General features: G+C 35.6%; 1 protein-coding gene and 1 pseudogene across 1 annotated transcript in view; one reads left to right on the top strand and one right to left on the bottom strand.

The window, feature by feature from the left end:
* Positions 1 to 19932, top strand: part of TENM2 (teneurin transmembrane protein 2) — a 2693686-nt gene that overhangs the window by 1192862 nt on the left and 1480892 nt on the right. The window lies entirely within an intron of this gene.
* Positions 806 to 7112, bottom strand: LOC107514077 (annotated as a pseudogene).

The following is a 19932-nucleotide window of genomic DNA, read 5'->3' as shown; positions in this document are numbered from 1 at the left end:
ACCTGGGATTTTGACATGGATCATTTTAGATATGTAGATGAAGTTTCACTATGATGTGCCTCGGCATAGATCTCTTTAAATCTGTCCTCTTTGGAGTTTGTTGAGCTTCTCGAATGTGTGGATAATTGTTTTTCACCAAATTTGGAAAGTCATCAGCCATTATTACTTCAAACATTTCTTCTTCTTTTTTTTTCTATCTTCTCTCCTTTTGGTACTCTTATTATACATACGGTAAAATGTTTACAAGTACCTTACAGTTCTCTGAGGCTCTGTTCGTTATTCTTCATTCTTTCATCTCTCTGTTTTTCAGATTGCATAACTCTGTCTACCTATTGTGCATTCTTTCTCTTTTCCACGAACTCAAATCTAGTCTTGAGCCTTTCTAGTTAGTGTAATTTTTATTTCAGTTTTTGTACTATTAAACTCCAGACTTTTCAACTAGCTCCTTTTTAGAGTTTCAATGATTTTATTGGTCTATTTTGCTAAATGAGATATTGTCAGCATACCTTCCCATACTATTTTAAGCATGATTTCCCTTAGTCCTTTGAATATCTTTATAATGAACTCAAGTCTTTGTCTGCAAAGTCTACCATATGAGCGCAATCAATAGCAGTTTCAACTATCTTTTTCTCCGAGTGTGAGTCTCGCATTCCTGTTTCTTTGCATATCCAATAATATTGTTTGTTCAAAACTGTGCATTTTAGAAAATATATTGTAAAAATTCTGAATATCAACTCCTACCTTTGGAGTGTTGTTTTGTTGTTCTTGTTGTTGTTTGCTTATTTATTTTTTTCTCTTTTTCCCACAAAAAGGCATAATTTTATTAGTGATAGACACAGTACAAATTTCAAACTAAGCTGTTACTTGTTTGAAACATTTAAAAAAAAGATCCTCATTTTCAGATGGTTACATCTTTAATTCCATAATAGCACTTACAATATCATTACTTTTGCTCTTCAGGGCTTGGACTGCCTTTGCTCTTGACACGTTTGCGTGTACTGTGACCATTTCTATGTCCTTAACTTCCATAGCTGTTTGATCAACCTCTTCCTCTTCATTCTTTTCTTGTACAGTTGGAGTTTGTGCATTTTCTTGAATGCTTGAGACAGCTTCACCTTGAACTTTGAATTCATCAGCAGTTGCTAGCTGTGCTTGCTGAGATAATTCTTCAATCTTGGCTTCCCCCCAAACTATGTAGGTACCTGTAGCTGGGCTCTTGTAGACATCTAGTTTTGTGATGAAAGAGAGGATATTCTTTGATAGATTTCCAGATAGTGACTCTAGCATCCCCTGTAAGCTGTTGAAGACCCAGTATGGACATAGCCTTCTATACCTTCTTTTCACTCTGGCTCTGTTTTACTTTACTAACAGGCTCTTCAAAGATTTCAGCTGCTGCTGCCAGCTGGGCTTCTGTGGTCGCCTGTGTGGGATCTTGTTCAGGGATCTGCAGTACTAATTTATCACTGTCACGGTCTGTTCCAGATCCTGTCTCAGTCTGGGGCTGTGGCAGCTCCTCTCTGTGCAGCAGGGACCATTTCTGTGGCATTTTGTGCAGGGAACACAGAACCAAGATGGTGGCAGAAAGAGAAGGAGTGAGAACATAACCCTCACCTGCCTGTTGCAGAAATGCTGGTTTATTTATTTTTTTAGTGATACAGTTAGACCATTTCAGTGAATTTTATTGCCCCTCTAATGCACAGCCTTTGAGGTCACTCCTGGGGTGCAGCTTTGGCTTATCTCTCTGTGATAACAGTGATTGTGGCTGGACTCTCTGACTTTTTCCCCCGAGTTCTCTATTAAGCTGTCTGCCTTTGTTGACTTCACCCCCAGCCTTTAGCATCCAATAACTGTCTGTGAAATGCTCTATTTTTTTTTTTAACAGTGCCTTAGGGCATAACTTGCCCCAGTGTCTGATCCAATTGAATGCAGTCCTCTTGCAGGGGTAGTCTTTGGATCAAACTTTGAGTCTTGCTCTAGCCCCAAGAGAAATCTTAACTACATCTCTCCCTGGTTCTTTCCAGTCGACTTCTACATTATCTGCAATTTAGCCGTTGGTCTCTTCATAACTGTGTACCACCAAAATCTCCACCGTTTTTAAGGGCACCCTTAAACCTGAACTTCCACACATACTACTCTAAATCTGGCTTTATTGGGGAACTCCTTGACATTCTCTGTTCTGACACCCTGCTTCTCCCCCTAGGCAAAATCTTTGCACATTGCTGTCTAGCTGTAGAAAGGAAAAGTGAGTTTCTTTTCTCAGAATGATACCGCAGCTCTAGGAGCAGCACTAAGTTGGGGTGGTAGCCATGAATCTTCTCTCCTTGCTTCTTCTTTCATAGAATCTCCATCCTACTGGTACACTGTGATGAGAGTGGCTGGTGCCCACAGTATTCCCAGTCTGCCAGTTCAATAGCAGAGTTCCTGTCCTATGTGTGGGATCTGGGCAGAAGGGACCCTCAGATTTCTCAGACGCTCTTGCTTAAAATAGAGCTTCTGCAAACAGAGCTCCGGACTATAAAAAAATGCTGATGATCGAACCAAACCCTCTCACAGGGAAGCCAAAGTTCTAGACGAGGAGCTGAGGAGAACAGATGCCCTATGTTCTTGTCTGCACCACCTGTATCTATTCTAGGTAGGGCTTCTAGGCTGAGCTGGGGTGGGGATGACATTCTTAGTTCAAATGCCACAAACTCTTGTTTTTCTAAATAAGGTTTAGTATATACGTGTGTGTGTGTGTGTGTGTGTGTGTGTGTGTATTTTCAAATAAATGTTTTTTTTATTTACTGGATATCCTTAGATAATTTTTACAGATTTTATATAGTTATTTTTCTGGTTGTTTTTAATAGTTTTCACCAGTTAAGTTTGTTTTACTGGGAAGATATTCTGTTTTGCTCCTTGCTCTTCCATTTTTAAACTCGTTTTACACTTTTCAATAATAAATTTTAGCAATGTACAAAATAATCTTAATGCTATACATTTTGAATGAAATCAACTTGCTGTTGTTCGATCTGCCTCCCTTACTATGTAAGGAAGTAACGTCTTTATTATGCCTTCTGCACGTAGTGGCTGAGATATAGTCTTTCTGGTTTCTCAAGCTTCATGCATTTCTATCTGACCTAGAATAACCATGGGACTTTTGCGGAAGCAACATGCAAACTTGAGTTTCCTTATAAAAACATTTTTACAAAAGACACTTGGCTTTTCCCATAAATATTACCTTTATGCTACTGCTCGGCAACGCTCCCCACAATGTGGATCTCTATTCTGTCCCATGTTACAATTTCATTTTTACTTCAGTAATAAAGGAGATCAGAAGCTGCTTTTTTCCATCCAAAAAGTCCAACTTATTAAAAGGCATAAACTGCAGGCATTCAACTTTTGAAATCTGGACTGACCTAAAAAATTGTTTTCATTTTTATCTAAATGAGATTTCTGTCCTGTATTTTTAGGTGAATTAGAGATATTTTATTTTTCTCATGACAAGCACTGACTTCTTTGCAGGTGGGTCAATCACAAGATTTCGCTGGAGCAAGAATTTTTTTACATATTTTTTTCCAAATATTTAACCAAAAATTTTTTTAACTATCCAAAAAGTTTTAAACCAGTGGTTCTTATCTAAGGGTGATTTTACCTCCTCTAGACTCCCCAGTCCAACATCTAAATCATATTGCTTTTATAGTGAAAGTGCTACCATCATCTGATGGTAGAGGTAAGTGATACTGTTAAGTATTGCACAATATAGAGGAAAAACTTCCATAACAAAAAGTAACAAAATAGTTCAGCCTCAGATGTCTATAGTGCAAAATTTAAGAAATCTTAGTTTAGAGAAAACCAACAGTTGTCATATCAGACAACCCTAAACTGTTTTCTGCTACTAAGTACTATTAACCAATTCTTAATTTCTATACCTTTTATTTACCTTAGAGATACAGACATTCTAGTTCCATTAATTTGGTGAAATAATTGGTTTATAACAGACTCTAGGATACTTTTTCTTATCTTTCCAGAGTAGAGGATATAAATTAACAACCTCCTTACCAGTTTCTTTCCCTAGAGAAATGATGGCTGTCATGTATACATGCTAACAAATACTCACCAAGAAAGTACAAATGCAAAACACTTCTGAACAAAAGTAGCAATGCTGTTTAAAGCCAGACTCCTGAGTTTCATACCTGATTTTTTCCATTTTTTCTCATATCCAAACTATCCATAAACAAATGGCTTTATTTTTTTTTTTCCTTTATTGTAGTTAGCCTACAAGATGCCCCAATGATTTTTGCCTCCTGGTATTCATACCCCTCTACCGTCTCTTCTCATCGAATAGCCTCTGTAACCTTTAAGTATTTCAGAAGTGATGGGGTGTGACTTCGGTGGCTGAGTCCCCTTTGTTCTCCTGGATCCTTTGCTTTGGGGGAATCCAGCTACATTGTTGTGAGGACACTCAAGTAACCTTACAGTGAAGTCCACACGGTGGGGAACTGAGGCTGCTTTGCCGCTACCAGCACTCCACTGCAAGGCGTAGGGTAAGGAACTGTGGAAATGAATTCTCCAGCCCTACTCAAGCCTTCAGATTGAATACATTTCTGGTCAGCATTATGGTTGCAACCTCTTGAGAGAGCCTAAAGGAGGACCACACAGCTAAGGTGATTCCGGGTTCCTGTGAACTGCGTGAGATAATGAATGTTGATTAAGCTAAATTTGGGGCAATTTGTTACATAGCACTAGATAACTAATGTAACTTCTTTTTTACATTTCTGAAAGCTCTGTGTGTGTGTGTGTGTGTGTGTGTGTGTGTGTGTGTGTGTGTGTGTTTCACTGTCAATGGGATTCAGGTCAGAATCCTACGCAGTCAGAAAATCTGTGAAGATAATCAAGGTTGCAGATCTAACTACCTGGACTCTTGGGCCTCTGGAATTCTCCCAGATAGGAGTATCCCTATGATGTAAATTCTCCTCAAAAAAACTCACCTGGGTTTCAGAATGTTACCTCTCTTAGTGGTACAGACACCCCACAGTCATTTTCCTTATGGTAAGAAAAGGTCCAATTGAAAAGGCGCAGATACATCCAAATGTCTCCACATTGTGCCAAGAGTTACCATTGGTCTGTGACCCCTGGATGCTCCCATGGGAGAACATATTTGGTTTCCATATTCCTCTATGTTCTGTTTCCCTTTACAGAACCTTTTGTCTTATCTCGAAAAATTTTCAATCAGAAATGTTTTAGACCTTCATTTTTTTTCTCTCATCCTTATGATCTTTGATTAAATTACAGAAGAGATCAAGTTCATAGCAATGAAAATAGAAATTAGGGAAGATAACCACCTCTACCCAGAGCAACATCTTAGCCCTAAATGTAATTGCATGAATTCAAATTGGTATTATCCAGCTCCTGTCTACAGCAATATTTAACTCCATTTCCTGCCTAAGCAAAAAGTGCCCTTAATATGGCATGTCTATCACTACGTTGCAATAATACTTCATAAAATAAATAGCACAATATTTTTCTTAAGGGATCACTCTGTTTTCATGAAGATAAAGAGAATATATGTGTTAGGTCATCTCCAACTCAAAGTAATAGTCCATCTTCTAGGTGCCTTATTCATGACCACACTACAGGGAAAACTTTGGTCCCTCAGGATTTTCATGTGGGTCTTTATTCATGCTCCTGGTTGAGAGCGAGTATCAAAAATTGCTTCCCAGTCTTATGCATTGACTAGAAGCTCTCCAAACAGGATGTCTGTACATTTTTTTTTTAATGTCAACTAGTGACTTTAAGAAGTGACTTATCTATGAGTTTTTCTAAGCAAATGATCCTGTTCTTCCTGTATTCTGAGCCAACAAGGGTATCATGGCTGTGGTTAAAACTATTGAGTTATCAATTAACCTTCTACGAATCTAATAAAGAATTAATAGGCTAATTGTCCATTTCCCTTTCATACTAAATCGAGTCTTTCTGTTTCCTTCACTATCAGGCTCTCTTAAAAGTCTGAATACTATTTTGATTCTCACAATACCCATAATTCACTTAAGGAAAAGAAAACCAGAGTTAATTTTGCAGTGAATATATCTTATTCTTGTGGGTGGAGAAATACAATGCCTGTGTTATTGCTTAGAAAAAAATTGCTTAAGTAGCACAATGCTTTATGATGTAGAGCACAGTTTTTGAATAAATGAATGAATGAATAAACATTGAAATAATTGGCTTTTCTCTTTAGATGTTTTACTACTTGCCCTCCTGGTTGGCTGTTACGATTATTTCGCTTTCAAAAATAAAAGGTGATAGTTGAATCATCAGAAAACATGAATTAACTTACAGAGTTTACATGCCTAAATGATCCTATGAATTAGATATACGGAACAAGTATTAATCTGGGTCTCAGTTCCTTCATCAACATACTCACTACTTTAGGAGGAGGACTTTGTTATCAGACCGACCGAATCTGACTGCAGTATTTCCCAATGGGGGAAAGCTCAGCCCGTTAACTGTATTACCTGAGCTTCAGTTATTTCATTTATTAAATAGAGATAATTAGACCCAATTTAGAGAATTCGCACGAGAGTTAAATATAATTAAATTAAATAATGCCTTTATGTAAATACGTGGACGTGTATTCTGTGCTCTGAGTCCTGGCAACCCTGTGCCTGAGTGAGGCCCCCACCGCGCTGCCCATCACAGCCCTGCTGAGCTCCCGCGGACTCGCGGACTCGCACGTACGGCTTCTTTTCTAGAGTGAGTCCATTTCGTATTTGGTCTTCCTTGTGTCCTGCTGGCTTCTATTTTTCTCAGCATTATTGTCTTTTCTAAAGAACCCTGCCTTCTCACGATAGGCCTGAAATGGGACAGGCTCAGTTTAGTCGTGTTGGCCTCCAGTGGTGTGACAGGCTAAAATTGCTCTAGGATCCACTCGGTTGTCTTTCTGGTGGTCTGGGGTATCCAGAGAGCTCTCCTCCAAAACTGTCTTTCAAAGAAATCGATTTTACCCCTTCAACCTTCTTCATGGTCCAGCTTTCACATCTGTACACAGTAAATGGGGACATGAGAGTGTGGATAACCTTCACCCTAGCCTTTAATGACACATCTTTGTTCTTGGTGATCTTTTCTAATTCTTCCATCGCTCCCCTTTTGAGCTGCAGCCTTCTCCTGATTTCTCGGCTGTAGACTCCATCCAAATTGATGACTGAATCAAGGTAGGTAAAATCTTTAATACTTCCAATATCTTTATGTCTATGTTAAAGTTGTGTATTTTCTTCTATAGTCATGATTTTTGTCTTCTTGGGGTTCAGATGCAGTCCAGCTTTGGCACTTTCTTCTTTTCACTTTCATCAGAAGTTGTTTCAGATTATTGCTGTTTTTTGCCAATAAGATGGTGTCATCTGCATATCTTAAGTTACTGATAATTCTTCCACTGATGTTCACTCCTCCGTGCACTGAGTCTAGCCCAGGTTTTCGTATGATATATTCTGTGCATAGATTAAACAAATTGGGAGGTAAAATATAACCTTGTCTGATACCTTTGCATAAGGGAAAATGTTCTGCTTCTCCCTATTCTCTCTACCCATTGGCTTCCTGTCCTCAATACAAATCTGAATTATCAAGGGCTGAGGCACACCCATTCATTTTAGAGAAACCCATACCTTCCATAATCCATTTTCAAAGATTTAACTGTGTTTTAAAAGCTTGGACTAACCTTCTTTTGATATTCTTTAAGCACTCCACTATTCAATGAATATTCACTATTAGATCTTGAATACACCTTTCTTTTCTGCATCCAGCTTGAATATCTGGCATTTCTCGTTTCATTTAAGGTAGAAACCTTGTTTGTATCACCTTGAGCATCACGTTACTTGCTTGGGAAATTAGAGCAATGGACCTGTATTTCTTTCTGTCTTCTCTCTTGAAGATTAGGTTGTACACTGAACATTTCCAGTCTGTAGGCCTTTGTTCTAGTCATACAAATAGTGCGAATGTTACAGTCATACAAATAGTATGAATATATACTCAATAAGTAACATTATTATTAGTAGGAATAACTTTAAAATTTAAATACTTTCGCTTAAAATAGATTACTTCTAGATAATTAACTTTCTTTTCATCTCTACAGTCCCTTAATAGAGAATGAAACTTTTTTAAAATTTTCTTCTTCTCCAAATAGACTACTTCAATCACAATAGATTTATAAATTTGCCAGCGTGTACAGCTTGCATGGCAAACCTTGGCTTTGCTGATTGACTCCATTCTGGGTTAGTGTCTTTTCTTCTGGCCAGAAGAATTAGTGAAATGGATTTGGTGCCTGCTGAGTGGTGGTTCATCCTGTGCCCATCAATACTATGTTAGGGACTTTGTATATGTCTTCCACAAAGAGTGCTCTCAGCTGATAATTCAGCCAATAGCCCTTTCCATTCTGATAGTTTCAGTTTGTGTCTTAAATTATCCCCATCCAAACATTGGTTTCAGGTACCATGCTCATCTCCAAGATGACATCAATGTTTAGTCCAGTCTCCCCACAGATTAAGAGAGAAACTCAGTGCAGAATTTTTCTGTAACACTTCCTGAGTCCATCTCTCATCACTGAGGTACTAAGTTTGACCATTCCACATCTTTTGCATGGCAAAAATTGTTTGAAATCATCCAAATACGTATTTCGAAAGGATATAGTTTTGTTTTATATATTACAATGCCACTTACATGAAGTTAATTATTCTTTCTAGGAGGAATTACTTCTGATTGCTTTATTGCTGTGAAAGATAATAAAAAGGATATGGACATTGAAATGCAGAGTTTGAAAATTCAAATTAGTTTCTATTACAGAATATGTATACGACCACATAAATACACAAAAACAAAGGGTGTTTAGAATCTCTGTTAATTTCTAGCAATTTGACAGATAACCAGTGAAAGTTCAGGTTATCATTAAAAACCATCTCAGATGTATACCTCATACATTTTGCTTTACTATGAAGTAGAGAAATAAATATAAAACACACTTTTCTGTTTGCAAAAGAACCACAGAAAATGGTAACATCAATTTGAAGTGCAAAGAATTGTTTCATACATACTCTAGATATAAGTCAACTCAGAACCAAAATGTGTATGGAGAAAGTTTAGGCACTCATGCGCTTATTTTTCTTAGATACTGATTTATCTCAAGATGTATTACCAGAATTTTTACCTGGATGTGATCATCATTTCTTCTTCTTCTCTTTCTTCTTTTTCTCCTTCTTTTTCTCCTCCTCCTCCTCCTCCTCCTCCTCCTCCTCCTCCTCCTCCTCCTCCTCCTCCTCCTCCTCCTCCTCCTCCTCCTTCTTCTCTCTCTCTCTCTCTCTCTCTCTCTCTCTCTCTCTCTCTCTCTCTCTCTCTCTCTCTCTTTCTCTTCCTGTGGAACAAAACTCATATAGCAATGGAGTCCATCAGTCAAGGGAGAGGAAGTATTCAGAAACTGAAGGGATTCCTAGTCTTGAGTGAAGACTTGTCAGAATAGGAAGAAAGATTTTAAGAGTAATTAACCAAAGTCATGAATAAGAAAGCACATCCATATACAGATTTGTCTAAAACACACACACATATAATAGGGATTCCAGTATTTTTAGACAAGGGATCAATTAAGAGATTTCCTGTGTTGTATGAGAGATCTAAAGGACAAGGAGATCCAAAGAGAGAGTATTTTTTAGCAGGTTCAGTGAAATCAGAGAGCGAACAGCAATAATTAAATCCTGCAACTACAAATAGGAGATAATAATGGCCATATCATAAGACTTTTTTTTGGTAGAAAAATTATACAACTTCATGATCATATCCCCCCATAATGCTACAATATCCTGATATCTATAACCATATAAAAGCATACAATAATAAATGTGATGTTGATGTGTGTGTATATCTATCTATGTATCTCTCTCTCTCTCTCTCTCTCTATATATATATATATATATACATATATATATATATCATATCATATCTCCAAATAAATTAAACTTTAGATGGGAAAGCAATACATGGAGTTGGCTTCTATTTTTGAGGGGAGAGATCTTTGTACATCATAATATTCTTTCTCTATATCTAGATCCTTCTTGTCTCTTTTGTAGCCCCAAATCTTTATACCCTCTTCTCCAAGGTAAATTGAACAAAAGATTATTACTTAGGAATAAATATTTCTCTGCTTACATAGCCATCATTTAGTGAGAGAAATAGCCTTGATTGAAAGGAACTGACAAGTTTCATTTTTACCCTTTTTTTCTAAATCCATAATTTTTATTTCTTCTTTTTTGACTAGGCTTTTTTAGAGTTTCCATCTAAGTCACCAAACTAAGATATCACATTAAAAAGAATTCAATCCCCATTTTTCCCTAAATTTAATAAATATGGACTCACCTATCCCCCTCTAGCTCTTAGAAACCCAAATAGTATCATCAAATGAATAATTTCTGTGACATTAAGTTCAGATAAAAACATATATCATCTGAGAAAAATATATTATGTAATCCAAATTCCTCCCTCTAATTTCCCAAGTGTCTCATCGCAGACTTCATTGCTTGGTTCCATTTATGGAGTTTCTGACTTGTAGTTACGTCTCATTATTTCAACCTCATGTAAGATGATTTGCTAAATGAGATAATTGCTCGGTGAGGCTGAAATAAGTTTCAGTCGTACCAACTTTCAGAACTGGAAAACAGTTGGGCTTCTTGGTACATTCTAGCACCGACATTTAGGGATGGTCCCTGGTTATCGGATTCCTTGAGGGCTCAGCTTGTCTGTGTTAGTCCACACTACCGACTTCTTGGTGGGAAATGTGATCACTCTGCAAAGTGGCTTCCAGGATAGATACTGAGTACATGAAGGATCTAACTTTTTAGCTCCTGATATTCATACCAGTCCACCAATCTCTCAGAACTCCCATAGTGATGAATCGTTTTTCTGGTGTGCCACCAAAGGGTTTGGTACTTTTTCTCCAGATCCCTTTACTGTAATGATTCCCTTTAATATATGACACTTCCAGTCTTAGAACTATATAACGAGTAATTTCTAACACAATTTCTAGTCTTCAAAAGCAAGTCCTTTATCATATTAATGAAAACCTGTTCAGCTTGAATTCATAGTTTTCACTATAGAGAAAAAATTTTTTCAAAGCTTTCCTTGTCTCTGCTACCTCAATAACAATTTAACTGTTCAAGTGTGTTGGACTGAGTTGCTTTTTTTTTTTCTCTTTATTCCCTGTGGATTTGTTCTCATCTAACCAGGAAAAATCTTAATGGTAAAGTTTGGTCATTGGTATTCCTGTAAGAAAACTGCTTGAAGTCTTTGAAAAAGAATTGACTATCCTTGACAAGCAAAGATTTTTTTTCTATCACATATATGATATATTATAATATTTATTTTAATATATTATATGATATATATTTCCTATTATATGTTATTTTTCTGGTTCTTCATACATCTGGGTTTTTTAATGTTTATTATTTGGGAGATTATAGGAAATAGTGCTAATCATTTCAAAGAGTGAGTCTCCTAGCTACTCTGCAGAAATAAGAGTGTCAATGTGGAACTTTAAAAGGGATACCTTTGAGTTAAACCTATTAATTTCTTAAGTTGTCACAGGAAAAATAAAAATTGGTCACATTATTTTTGACATTTTATACAGTTTACTTTTATAATTAGTGCTGCTATATTCAGGTTGCTGAATTAGATCCATTTTTGAGCATTTTATTCTTACAGAACATGAGTGATTACAGTGGAAACCAGCTAGGAAGAAGAATTATAATTGGATAAAAAATTTAAAAGAGTGAATTAATTATTGGGAACTATAATTAATCAGGGTTATTCTTCTCAAGGTTAGCACTTTAAAATGTATTTTACAGGTAATATAAAATGCCTCACTTACTTTAAACCTTTTATAATGATGATAATACCACCTTATCACAAAGGCAGAAAGAAATCCCTTTTACATAAAATCCCTGTTTTGTTTAATTTTGTTACCTTTACTCTATCATCAATCCAATAGTTGGCCAGCAGAACAGAAGGCAGATAATTGGGTTTGGAGTATTACTGCTTGCTTGTGGAAACTTGGAAAGCTAGGTCAAAAGTGATGCTGGTTTCAGCTCTGTTGTACTAATTCCTAATGGACATCTGTCCACTTTCTCAAAGGCTTCACCTTATGCTTCAGCTTGTCTGTCAGGCATGTGTTCAGGAGATACCCTTTAGCGGGGTGCCCAGGTTGTTTTAAACAGAATTTTATTTTAGAATCTAGAATCTCTTTTTTAAAATTTTATGTTACAGAGAATTGCAAATACATATAAAAGTTGATAGACGATGTGTGTATGAGAGCAGGGCATATATAGGCACCTCTGTACCTTCCTCTTAGTTTTGCTGTGAACCTAAAATGCTCTAAAAAGAAAATAAAGTCTCAGAAAAAAAAATTAGATAGGCTATTATAATGAATCCACCTATCCTTACCATCCAGTATCAAAGCCATCCACCTGTGGAGAATTCCACCCCATCTACTTTTCATCCCGATCCTTTTTCTGATTAATTCAAATGATAACAGACATGATATGATTTAACCATACATAATTTCAGTGTAGGTCTGGAAACACTTTTTGTTTGTGTAACCATATATACCATTCATATCTAAAAATTAATCTCTTTTTAATATCTGAAAATGCATCCAACGCATTCAAAAGGAAACTAGAATCTCTGGTTTAAAAAAAAAGAACCAAAAACATTTTTTCCTAAAAGTCGACAAATTTTTTAATCTCAATTTTATTCCAATTTTACTTTTTTCTTTTTATATTCAGTTAATCTCATGTAATGATTTGTATAATATCATTTAAAAAATTATTTGTGTCTATGCGTGTCTGCCGATCTATTTATCGTTCCATTTGTACGTAGATATAAAGAGGTACTTCAAGTTTCATTTGCATGAAACTAGTGTAAGCTATATTGGCATAGTGTGATCCAAGCTGATATTTTTCAAAAACATTTTAGTGTGTGTTTGTGTGCGTGTGTGTGTGCACGTGCGCATGCGCAACTTTGTATACTGCCTGAATTTCTTATATATTTAGATATACATATATACATATATGTGTATATACACCCATATAAACATATATTTTCTTTCAAAAATAAATCCTTTTCAAGTATATAGTAGAGTCACATGTCATTGATTTTATTGCTGAGCTCAAGGGTCTAATTTAAATTTTAAAAATGCTTTTTATTTTTTGTATGTAATCATATGGCTAAATGTTTTGTATATAATCAGAATAGTCTAGGTTATCCTGCAGTGTCAAACAACTCCAAAATATCAGTGTCTTAAAATAACAATGACTTTTTTCTTGATCACACTTTACATTTGTTGAAGATCTGCTCTCTGTAGTCATTTAAGAATCCAAGATGAGTGAATAACCAGTATCTTGAAAGTTGTTGGTTACCATCACAAAGAGGAAGGGAAGAAAGAAAACTTTGGAAAGCCTTGCGTGGGCAACTCAACATTTAACAAGCAAGTCACTTTAGCTTATATAACTCATTGGCCGGTACAATAATATAGCCCTATCTGACAGGAAGGGTTCCTGTAGGTACTTTCCTATCATGCCTCTAAAAGCTGTTAAGATCTGAAAATATTTGTCAAACTGTACATATGCCTTCCACAACAGCTCAATGATTTTCTGTGTGGGTGGGCTACCTGGTTCAGATATATGATTTTTCTCTTTATGTTTGAGTTTTAAAATTTCATCTACCAAAGCTACTATAAGGTAGACCAGGAATGAAACAAAAATTTCTTAAAGGGGCATACCAAACAGAGACTATAGCGACATCCTGGGACCAAGAGAAAGGTGGATAGGATTGCATATACAATCAAAAGTCATGTACTCAAAGACTAATGTGTGTCAGACACTGAGAGTAAAGACTGAGTGAGACGCAAATATTTTCTCAAGGGCTTTATGGGCAAGTTGAGGTATCATAAATTTTAATAAGAACATATCTACCACTTCCACATGCTGTTTAACTAGAATGATAATAATATGGCTAAACTGAATAAATCCCTGCCAAAAGGAAGTCAGAAAATTTTGCCTTAATTCCATTAGGAAACTTTCCAAACTTCTCTGTTATATTGAGAAAAACTAAGGATATATATATATATATATATATATATATATATAATCTTCAGAAAAATCATAATGACTTCAATTCTCTAATCTAGGTATACTAACCATGTTTTAATAGCAGTAATACCAGATTATTTTTTTTTCAATATAGTTTTCCCTTAATACATAAAGGACATCTGTTTATTATGGAAAAAATTTAAAGGTTAGCTCAGATAAAATTTACTCCATACTGAAAAACCTGAAAATATCTACATCAACTTTTCTGTGTATGACCATACAGATAGTTTTCTATGCACATGTGTGACTTTTTTTATAGCTGACATTGCCTGTATCATAATGTATATCTTGTACATTTAATGTACTTTAATTAAATATATGATGCCACTTTAGGATAGTTTACAATGTCATAAATATTTTTTTCATGTCATAATATTGCACAAACTATTTTTAGTGTTGAGCTGTATATAATTTTACTATAACAACTTTTATCGTGCATTTACATTAGTTCAAATATTTAAACAGATGTAAGTAATATTGGGATTAATGTCACTATACATCCATATTATACTCAACTTTATTTCCTTTAGATAAATTTTACTAGATGTGAAATTGCTAAGTAAAAATATATTTACATTTACTGACTTTTGATATTGCATGTCAGTCTGTCTTCCAAACTGTATAGCAGTGTATGGTCCCACCAGACTTGCATAAAGAGCATCCCATATCTTCAAAAGCATGATGTTAATTAGGGAACTATATGTGCCTGTTAGTAAAAAATCTGAAGGTACAGTGGCTTCTCTTACAAACAAACAAACAAACAAAATTCAGACAGGCAGATCGGGGATCTTTGGCAGCTCCTTGTATTATCGATTGCCCATGATCCTCCTGTCAACTGCTTTGCTCCTTTTAGGTTATGATTTTGTTTCTTATACTTGACTGTGTAACACTCACAATATAGATACTGTAGTACCAGCCATCATATCTCCATCCACATCAGTAAGTCAAAATGAAAGGAAAAAATATTTATAAAATTGTAAAAACCTGACATCTGGAAGAAGCCAAATCACATGATGGTTGTTTATGTATCATTGGCGACTCCTATCTGTACAGGATGGTTGGAAAAGTAATTTTTAGCTGGGTATGCTGCTGCTTTCAGCAATATAGATGTCCCTTTGTAAGGAAATAGAGGGAAATTGATATTGAGTAGGAAATTAGCAGCTTCTGTGAAAACATTGCATATGCACATACTTATAGACATATACATTTAAGTCTTTATCAATAAGTCTAAATCATATGCTTTTTGTTAGTTTACTTTCTGATGAAGAACTGTCAGTAGTTTAGAAGTATTTGGGCAAGTTTAAAAAGACTTAGAGATAAAGAAAACTAAGGCCACAGAAATGAATTTCTGAAGTAAGAATAACTGAGTATCCAACAACTTTACACGAAGATAAATTTTAAAGCTGTTATAAATTTAAATGGCACATGTATATCTAGATTAATTATCGAATGTACCTTTATTTTCTGTGCTAAAAAAGAAGAGCAATTTATCTACTGAGCAATCCAAAAAAAAAAAGAGAGAGACTTTTTTTTGAGTAATTTGAAAAATCACCTAGAAAAAATGAACGAAAGTCATGATTGAAAATGATAAATGATCTTTCAAATTACAAAGTCACTCATGGCAGGTTGCCTAATAGTTTAATCTACTCTTATAGGACCTCTCATTATACCTTTTAATAATAAAATATTTCTGAAGGTAATTATACCTTCCAGGTGGTTTCTTAGAGCCCTGTCTCTGATAAACCTGTTAAACACAGTAAAAAAAAAAAAAAAATTACATAAGCTACACAATAAATGTGATAATGTGTTTTTTCCAACATTGTTAATTTGGGAGTTTTCAACATTATTGGGCCATGATAAGATACTCTTTTTTGATAACATATTTTTTATGGGAGAGTCAATCAACAATGGAGCAAAGTAAAATACTGCCTGGATAGAAAGTTCTGAAAAGTAAGTATAAGATCAGGTGCTACCTTTTATTCCTAAAGCTTTGGGCAAATTTCTGAATCCTTCTGAGTTAAAGATTCTCAAAAGGGGAAAAAAATGTAAAAATATATCTGATATATAATCATGGATAAGAATATGGATGATAAGAAATAAAAAAAGTATTTTGTGCATAGTAAAACTCTATTCAAACACAACATGCTATTTTAAGTATCATATTAATAAAACTTATAAAATGAGTCATTTGCCACACATCATTTGTTTTCCTGGAGGCAAAACACAACAGTATAGTTTTAGCTATTTTTTTTTTTTACTTTATAAGTGAATTTCCAGAAGGCCTCAAAAATTATTGGTCCTCCATGAGGTACAGAAAGAGATGCAGAAGTAGGGGGAAAAAATGTCTTACCTCAGATGTCTCTCTTAGGAGCCACTAGCACTCAATTTTACAAATCTATAAATAAGTTATAAGTTTTTTCATAAAGTTTGATCTATTTCAAGAACATGTAATCATTTCATGAACAACAGTATAATATTTGTAAAATACTCAAAACATAGAAACAAAGAACAAATTGAGATTTTTACTTAACAATTTAAACTACTATCATTTTACTTCAAGATTACGTAACTGTTTTCAACAATAATTTTCAATTGCAAATCAGAACATATAGTGTTTCTCCTCCAAGTATAGAGTGTGACTCTTTTCAGTAACAGTCCAGCGATCTAAGCTTTTAGCATCCTCCAGCCCTGTCTCAACCCAGAAACCACACCAGGAATTTATACAGGGGGAACTTAATGTAAGGAATGATTATGCAGATGTTAGAGAACTGAATCAACATCAAAGGACCACCTGGGGTAATCCAGACATCTTAACTGCCAGATGTGGCCACCACCTCCTGAGCTGAGGGAACAGAGAAAGCAGTTGGGGTTATCAGAAGTGGGACACTGTGAAGCCAGGCTCAGCTTCTGGGACTCAGGCATGTAGTTCTGCCCACCTGGTGCCATTTTCTCTGTGTCCGTAGAGCTGAGGGTCAGACCTTCGAGGAGGAATGAATGCTACTTAGATGGCACTCATACCTCTGGAGAATATGATAAGGCCGATTTATGGAAATTTAAAAGAAGCTGGAAGCTGGAAACCCACTGTTAATGCCAGACTAAGGGTAACTTATGAGGAAAGTATCGGCCCCCTTCCCTTATTATCCATGCAATGGAATAGCATGTGTTATTGCTTGAGTAGTAAGTGTCTTCTGCCCTCCTCTTGCTGCACCCCCACCCACATCCCTTCACCTAAAGCAAAGTGTTTGGCAGCATGGTTCCAGAATCTTTCGTGGCACAAAACTAGGAGAATGGAGGTAGGTAGGAATGACTTTCAAAGTGTTAGGAGAGAGGGAGAAAATGCATCTAGAAAGATGAATTCTAACTAAAAATGGGAGGAAAGAGTAGACAAAGTGCCAGCAGTTGAGAGAAGAAGGTTTGAGATTTCAGACTTTGAAGAACTTTCGAACAGACACGAGGCAGGAAAATATTAGACATTGGAGGGGAAAATTTCTAGAAATACTAGTGCAGGAATGTTAATGTTTTTTGAGATATACAAATAAAAGTTGGAGTTCCTTTTTAGCTACTTTCTGGTAGACAGATATTGAGCCATGTGAGTGTTAGCGTTTATTAAGCTGGCACTGAATAGAAAAGCCTAGTCTATTGTTAGAATTCTGTAGAAAATATCTTTATATATTCCTCCCTATATAATGTTCATAGGATGTTTCACATTTACATTAACCGTAGACAGAAGACTACCCAAATGAAACCTCTTCCTCATGTTAAAAGAAAGAAGATAAAATCGTGGAACAAAAAAGATGATGTTCAGCTATTAAAGTTCTGTAACAATTGTGCTCACAAATGTCTCCTAATTAAATGTTAGCACAATTAAAAAGAATAAATGACAATCTCTAAAAGTTAGTAAATGCCATAATAATTAATTATATTGATTATTTCCTACTGACATCTCAATTTTTTTTCCTACTGACACATCAATAAAAAAAAAAAGCCACTTGACTCTATCATGTTACTTAGAAAAAACAAACACCTTAAAATCTTTTATATATATAAACGGAATTAACAAGCAGCTTTCAAACTTTGAAAAACAACTGAATGGAAAATAGGCATTTGGGACTAGCTCATGTTGCCACTGTAGAATCTTTTTTGAGATCCTTTTGCCTTTGGATTGATTTTTTTTTTTTTTTTTAAGTATAGCTGTGACTGACAAGGCTTTCATCTCTGCACTCTCCCACAAATGTACATTAAAAGTAAAAGTGAGCAGGCAAACAATGGTTGTAATTTACTTTCAATCAAAGAGTTTGACTGGCTTAAACCTTTCTAAGTTTCCTGGCACCTTGAATAAGATCTTCTCCTAAGAGGAAGCTTGTCACGTCTAGACAGCAAAGCCTAGGGCAAATTATAGTAAATCTGGTAAGTGTTTAGATACAACTTTGTATAAGAGACATCACTCAAGTTCTCTAGCTTTATCTTACTAAATGTATGACCTGGGGATAGTTACTGATCTTTCCTTTCCTAAGCCTCAGTTTCTTCATTTGCTAAATGGCGAAACTAATGGTGCCTATGTCATAGATTCGGTAAAAGAATTAAATGAAATAATGATTACATATCACTGATACATAATTACTAAGACTTGATAACTTTATTATTAGCATTTTTGTATGGCATTTAATCTCTCTAGTTAGCTCGCGCTCTCTCTCGGTCTCTCTCTCTCTCTCTCTCTCTCTCGCTCTCTCTCTCTCTCTCTCTCTCTCTCTCTGTGATTTCAGTTCCTACCTCTTCATCTTGAAAAAATTGAAACCCCAGGGTCACTCAAGGTGTAGGCAGAGGCCCATTTCACTTCATCAGGTGTGATCTACAAATATGTTCAAGGTACCATGTTCAACAGTTATCCAAAAATGTTGGTTGAGTACCTTCAAGTTGCCTGGCACCATCCTGGGCACTGAGGATGTAGCTGTAAGGGGGGAAAGAAAAGTTCTTTATATCATTTATTGGTGAAAAACTGATAAGAAAATAAACATTTAATATCACGTCAAAGAAAGACAATTTCTATAAAGAAAAATGAAACCTATAAAATGACACAGAGGGCTACTTCTATACCCTACTCCATCTACTCTGCAAAATTATATTAGGATCTTTGTTCTATGGATATCTTTCTTGTTTCTTTAGAGCAATCCTGATTGTTCTATCGTTAGGTCACTGGTCTGGCCCAGTCCTGTATTCTCACCCCATCTCCCTTTTTGCTCAACTTTGCTTATATTGTCCTGCTTTGCTTTTATGATTAATATGTCATTTCCCAATCTTTAGCAGTCCGGTCTTCAAATCAGAGCAGAAGAACTGTCCAGCAGTTACATCGGTGTGGATTGCTTTAGAGCAATTCATTTTCTGCACTGCTCTTTCCAAAATTATCTTCCTAAAAACCTGTCTGTGGTCTGTCAGTTCATTCCTTGATCCCCTTGCACAGTGCTCATAGTTGCTGTACAAGGTAAACTCTTGCTCAGTCCAAATATCTGTGCCCCAATTAGTAAAGACTCCCAGTGATAATTTGAGAATGCATAAATTCATTTAGGTGACTGAGGCATTTTATTCCATCCTGGCCAAAAATCATGGTTGAGTTCAGTGCCTCTGTCTATCATCTATCATCTCTCTATCTATCATCCATTTGTCTGTCTATCTGTGTAATCTAACTGTGATCTCTTCTTTCATCCAGTATTAAATACTTGTAAAGCACCTATTATGTGCTTAGTGTCAGAGAGTATATTACTAAGCAACAACCAAAACTTGC

The sequence above is a fragment of the Rousettus aegyptiacus genome, unplaced genomic scaffold, assembly GCF_014176215.1.
Source record: "Rousettus aegyptiacus isolate mRouAeg1 unplaced genomic scaffold, mRouAeg1.p scaffold_m13_p_7, whole genome shotgun sequence".
Taxonomy (NCBI): domain Eukaryota; kingdom Metazoa; phylum Chordata; class Mammalia; order Chiroptera; family Pteropodidae; genus Rousettus; species Rousettus aegyptiacus.
This window is presented reverse-complemented; position numbering and strand designations above follow the sequence as displayed.